Source organism: Ahaetulla prasina, chromosome 1 (genome assembly GCF_028640845.1).
Source record: "Ahaetulla prasina isolate Xishuangbanna chromosome 1, ASM2864084v1, whole genome shotgun sequence".
NCBI classification, from domain to species: Eukaryota; Metazoa; Chordata; class Lepidosauria; order Squamata; family Colubridae; genus Ahaetulla; species Ahaetulla prasina.
This window is the reverse complement of record NC_080539.1, coordinates 202,176,736-202,183,468: the sequence shown is the minus strand read 5'-3', so window position 1 is coordinate 202,183,468 and position 6,733 is coordinate 202,176,736. Positions and strand designations below refer to the sequence as shown.

The 6,733-nt window shown below is 48.0% G+C and overlaps 1 pseudogene; it reads left to right on the top strand.

The window, feature by feature from the left end:
• The first annotated feature begins 2,710 nt into the window (after positions 1–2,710).
• Positions 2,711–3,300, top strand: LOC131187688 (uncharacterized protein K02A2.6-like; annotated as a pseudogene).
• Positions 3,301–6,733: the final 3,433 nt, after the last annotated feature.

Here is a 6,733-nt window from a genome sequence, read left to right as displayed (position 1 = left end):
GGCTTATTTCTTAAGCCACTGTGGTCCGGAAGTCATTGATATCGCGGAAGCCCTGGCAGAGCCAACGCCGTTACAATCGGTGTCGTGGCCAACTCTACAGACTTTACTAAAAAACCACTTCGCACCAACGCCGTCCAAATACGTGCGGCGGTTTGAATTCGGAGAGCGAAGGCAGATGGAGGGCGAATCCATCGGTGACTACATGGCCGCCCTAAGGAAAGCGTCCAAGGACTGCGGATACCGCGACCTAGACGAGGTGCTCCTCGAGCAACTCATCCGAGGGGTCAGAGACATCCGTTTGCGGCGGCGGCTGCTGGCAAAGAGCAACCTGACGCTGGCCAACGCTCTGGACGAAGCCAGAGCACATGAAATGTCCACCCAAGCGGCGGAGACACTGCAAAAGCCGGTTCCACCAAAGGCGAGCGCGAAGCCAACCCCAGTGCACCAGGAGGAGGTTCAGACCGAATCCGACGGTGAAGATGAGGAAGGGGTCTGCAGAACCGAGAAACGCGACAAAGGGGACCGCGACGAATGCGGAAGCTGCGGTGGTCAACACCAGCGCCAACGCTGCAAGTTTAAGGACGCAACATGCCGGCGGTGCGGGAAGAAAGGGCACCTAGCTCAAGTTTGTCGAGCGGCCCAACCTTCCCGCCGAAAATTCAAATCGGCCAATCAGAGCGCGGAATCGGCAAGGCGACCCGCGATTGGCTCAAACAAAAAAGGCGCGGATTCAAACCAAACGACTGTGGTCATAGGCCGCGCCTCGACCCAAGTGGAGAAGAAGATCTTCACCAAACCAAAAATAGAGGGAGTACGGTGCCGGCTCGAAGTAGACACGGGATCAGCGATCACCATCATGTCCTGGGACACTTTGGCGAGGTCACTGCCGTCAGTCGCGAAGCGCCACCTGCAAGCACAACGGCTGCGAATCCATGACTACCAGGGAAATCGCATCCCTGTTCGAGGGACCACCTCCGTCCGAGTCGAGTACGGACCACACAAGAAGACCCTGCCCATCACGATCGTCGAAGGGACCCTGCCCAGTCTGTTGGGACTAGACTGGTTTCGTGCCCTGGGCATGGGAGTGACTGGCATCTACAGAAGTGACTGTAACCTGAAAGACATTCTCTTTAACGAGTTCGCAGATGTCTTCAAGGACTGCCTGGGCAAGTACAAGGGGACCCCCATTTCCTTCAACTTAGACCCCCAGGTAGCTCCCATTAGGCTTAAGGCGAGGAGAGTCCCTTTTGCCCTAAAACCAAAAATCGATAAGGAGCTAGATAAGCTCATAAATCAGGGGATTTTGGTGCCAGTCGATCACACAAAGTGGGAGACGCCAATCGTCACCCCAATAAAATCAGACGGGTCAATTAGAATTTGCGCTGACTACAAGGCGACGCTTAACAAAGCCTTACAGAAAAGCGCTTACCCGGTTCCCGTGGTGCAACATCTGCTGCACTCTTTGGGGCGAGGGCAAGTCTTTGCAAAGTTAGACTTGGCCCAAGCCTACCAACAACTGCCCGTAGACGCCCGCACAGCCGAAGCCCAAATGATTGTAACGCACAGGGGGGCCTTCAAGTGCACCCGATTGCAATTTGGGGTGAGTGTGGCACCAGGGCTGTTCCAAAACCTAATGGAACGACTTCTGCAGGGGCTCCCAGGGGTAGTTCCCTACTTCGATGATGTCCTGATTTCAGGGGAAAACATAGAGGAATTGGGGGAGCGTTTAAGAAAGGTTTTGGGCATTTTCCGGACAGCCGGATTAAAAGTCAAGGTAAACAAATGCCAGATAGGGGTCGAATCCGTCGAATTCTTGGGCTACCGGATAGACAAGAAAGGAATTCACCCCACTGAGAGCAAGGTCAAGGCAATTAGGAAGGCTCCAGCGCCCAAAAACAAAGCAGAGCTGCAGGCATTCCTGGGGCTAGTGAATTTTTACGCGGTCTTTTTAAAGAACAAAGCGACCGTTGCTGAACCGCTGCATAGGCTTTTAGGAAAAAATACTGTTTGGTCTTGGGGAAAGTCGGAAAATAGGGCTTTCGAGGCAGTAAAGAACCTGCTCTCAAGTGACAGCCTGCTCATCCAATATCACACCTCGTTGCCCCTAGTGCTGGTTTGCGATGCCTCCCCTTATGGGGTGGGGGCTGTACTCAGCCATAGACTTCCAAACGGCACAGAAGCCCCTATAGCGTTTTACTCTAGAACGATGTCCTCCCCAGAGAGGAACTACAGCCAATTAGATAAAGAAGCACTAGCCATTGTGTCAGGGGTGAAAAAATTCCACGAATATGTTTTTGGGCGGGATTTTGAAATCGTAACTGACCACAGACCGCTACTAGGGATACTGGCTGGCGACCGCCCAACGCCTGTGGCACTTTCGCCACGTTTGACCCGATGGACTATTTTCTTAGCCGCTTATTCATACAAGCTGCATCATCGACCAGGAAAAGAAGTGGGGCATGCAGACGCGTTAAGCAGATGCCCACTACCAGGGGCCATCGAAGACCCTACGCCGGGGACGCCCATCCTGCTTATTGACTCTTTAGACTCTGGCCCAGTCACATCTAAGGAAGTGGCTCGGGCATCATACCGGGACATTACGTTAAGGACTGTACTCGGTTGGGTACAAAGAGGGTGGCCCGCTGCGCCGGGCGAACGCTTTAAGGAGTTTGTTAAAAAACGGGATGAGCTCTCGGCTCAAGGGGGGTGCCTGTTATGGGGTGATCGTGTGGTAATTCCCGATAAATTAAGGGGAAAGGTACTGGACCTCCTCCACGAGGGCCACCCAGGGATCGTCCGGATGAAGGGGCTAGCGAGAAGCTATGTGTGGTGGCCACTCATGGACTCAGAAATTGCTGAGAGGGTGGGGAAATGCCAGGCTTGCCAAGAGTCCAGACCACTACCCCCTACGGCCCCAGTCAGGGAATGGGAAAAACCCCAAGGGCCCTGGTCAAGAATCCACATTGATTTTGCTGGCCCTTTCCACGGCCAAACTTTCCTAGTGGTTGTCGACGCATTTTCTAAATGGTTGGAGATCATACTCATGAAATCCACTACAGCGAGGCAGTAATAGCAGCCCTGCGCCACTTATTCGCAACCCACGGGTTGCCTGACACTCTGGTGTCCGACAACGGGCCGCAATTCACGGCAGCCCAGTTCGAAGAATACTTGGCAGAGGAGGGCATCCGACATGCCCTCTCTGCGCCTTTCCACCCTGCGTCGAATGGCCTTGCAGAGCGTTCCGTCCGGAGCGCTAAGGAGGCATTGTCCAGGCTCAAGCCAGGTGACTGGCAAACAAAGATAGACTTTTTCCTGGCCGTTCAGCACAGAACCCCAAGCACTGCTACAGGCAGAAGCCCAGCCGAATTACTGATGGGACGGAAACTCCGGTGCCCACTTGACCGCTTGAGTCCCCATTACACACCAGAGGGTTACAAGGGGGAAATAGACAAAACAAGGGAATTGGACATAGGCGACCGAGTGTGGGCCCGCAACTACGGGGACGGCCCAAGTTGGCTCGCGGGGCAAATAATAAAAGCAACCGGCCCAAAGTCATACTTGGTCGAATTACAAGACAACAGAGTATGGAGGCGCCACATAGATCAGATAAGGAGACGAATAACTGAACAAATTAAGACACAGGAAACAAATTATGATCCCTCCTTATTTGAACCCACAGCTGACCATGACCCGGGGGAGGCGCAAGACTTAGCTGAGGTCCCGGAGGTCCAGCGACGCCATCAGGTTCCCGAGGGAAACGACAGGGAAAATTACAAAAGTAATCCAGGGCCGGATGGCCAAGAAAAAGAATCTGCAGATAATCCAGGGGCCGATGGCCTAGAGAAAGAGCTGGGAGGAGAAAACAGACCCTCCGAACAGCTCAAAACACCACCCAGGACTGAACCGCGCAGGTCTGAAAGAACTAGGAGACGCCCAGGTTATTTGCGTGACTACGTCGAATAATAACATGTAAATAAAATGTAAATAGAGGCCAAGTGTTTTCTGGGAGGGGAGGAGTGTTATGTATTCTTGTCTGTACCTTTAAATATTTGAGCGGGAAATCAGCACGTTGCTGATTGGACGAAGCCACCAGTAGAACTGTATAAAAGGAGAGGTTTTCCCCCCAGCCTGTTGCTGGGTTCACCCTATATTAAAGAGCTGTTGTCACTACCCTGGTCTCCAGCCTCGTTACTTCCAGAACTTAACAAACAGTAATATAGCTCTCAACTCAGCCTGCTTTTTGCATAGACTAATCCCCAGCAGTTCATAACTTCCATTATGTATAATAGGAGGCAAAACTGAATTCATACTGAGAGCCAGAGTACCCCAATTTACTATACTGAATGCTACAGGCATGTGTTCATACTGTGAAAATTCTTCCATGTTTCTTCCACCTCTACGTTCACTGCAGGTGCCACTCTACAATCAAACAGTGGATGCTTTCAATCAATTGTAAGACTTCAGAGAAATCAGAAATGATATCAAAGCCTTCCATTAGTCTTCTGTTTGACATGGAGTAGACAGAAAACTCAATGAATGCCTTGGTGCACTGGAGCACATGACACCAGGGGCTTGAATGAGGCACTTAGTAAGCTGGTTTATGCAAGTAACATTCCCATTAACATATTTAAAATTACTGTTCTAGAATCAGCAAAGACACATTGCAGATCTAAATACAAGGAATGGCTATGCAGAACTTTACAGAACTTTACAGATAATGCAAACTAGCCAGATATATGCAAAACACAAAATAGACCCAGATTATACTTTAATCTCAGGTTGACTTCACAACATTCACCTTCTTAATCATTCTCAATTTAGATGTTAAAAGACTTTAAATTTAGTTAGGTACAATAAGCAAAGTAAGTGTGTCAGCCTTACCACTATGGAGACCAGGTAGGAAACATGACTAGATAAACTAATTCTACTTTATTGTAAACCTAAATTAATGGAATCTTGCAAGTCTGAAAATACTTCTTTTCTCTCTCTCCTTTACAGCTCCGGAAACTTGCCCTATCCACTATCCAGTTGCAGCAGTGGTGAAATCCAATTTTTTTTTTACTACTGGTTCTGTGGGCATGGCTTGGTGGGTATGGTGTGGCTTGGTGGGCGTGGCTTGGTGGGCATAGCAGGGGAAGGATACTGCAAAATCTCCATTTCCACCCCACTCCAGGGGAAGGATACTGCAAAATCCCCATTCCTTCCCCTCTCTGGGGCCAGCCAGAGGTGATATTTGCCAGTTCTCCAAACTGTTCAAAATTTCTGCTACCGGTTCTCCAGAACTGTCAGAACCTGCTGGATTTCACCCTGAATTGCTGTCTATGCTGTCTCTTATCTGATTGTTCCCTAGGCATCATTTCTTTACCCCAACTCCCAACTCCCAGGGTCTTTCCCACATACTTTTACAGGATTTTCATAGGACAGCATTTCTGTTTTTATTTATTTAATTCATAATCACATGTATTTGCTGCTCAAATTTCTATCCTGCCATTTTCAAATGATTCTAGACTGTTTACAATCAGGGAAGCATGTTTTAATAAGAACCATGAAGCCGCGTTCGTGTCATTTCGTAAAATTAAGTTACTATGAAAAAAAAAGTTGGCTCTGAGTGTGTACAATAAGTATGTCACAATGGATGGGACTTTCACATCTATAATTAAATTTTGTTTTGGAAATTTACAGAGAACCTATGTGTTTCTTCACAATTTTGTTTCTGACGTTTATCCATGCAAGCAGTATCTTACAATGATTTTCCAGTTCACCTTCATTTTCACAGAGTATGTCGAGGAAACAGAAGTTTAATGGTTTTAATAACTTTTCCTCCTTTTCCAAGGTGGAGAGGGACGTTTCCTAAAAATTTCAGTTCCATTAGAAGTTAAGGATCATTTGGCCAAATTTCCTTATCCAACTTCAGGTCTAATATTTTTAACAGCAAAGCTGTGGCAATTAAAGAAATGGGAAGATATCTACAGAACAGATAAACCCAAGGAATTCTCTATCATGACATTATATTTTAGCCTAATATAGTTTTTCATAGATTGGCTGGGGGCCACAGTGACTCACATAGTAAGACGCTGAGCCTGTGCTCTGCTGAGGCTGGCAGGTCGGCGGCTTGATTCCAGTGTCCCCACATAGGGACAGGAAAGGAGCCTCCCTGATTGCCTACTGGCATTCAGGCTTCCCGCTGGTAAAATAACCCCGCCTGAAAAAAATTCCTTTCACAGAGGCAACAAGCTACTTCGGTGATCCCTGGCTAACAAGTGCCGTACGTTAAAAAAAATTAAAAATAGATTGGATTTTGGTTGATGGACTTACCAGGATTTTAAAGATTTTGAATGAAATGAACCCATCTACTGGAAACACAGAGACCTGCAGACATAGAAATCTAGTTAATGTTTTGGGTGAAAGGACAGAAAAATAGCTTGGCTCGCTGACTTCTTAAAAAGCCTAAATTAACCCCATGCCTGAGGAGCCCTGCAATGCTGTGATGAGATAGTTTAACGCTTGTGGTGCTCTGAAAGATTACATTTATAATCCAGGATTGGAAAAGTGGCTATTATTTGATAAATCCTCTCCCTCGTATCTATCTTCAATGTATCTTGTGAATTTTTCGTTGCAAAGATCCTCGTCCTATTGGACCTTCCTACAGATTAAGTGAGGTGACAAGGGAGCACAGCTTTTGTTGGGAGCTGCTTTAATAAAATGTTCAAACATCAGTCTTGTGCCTTAATCC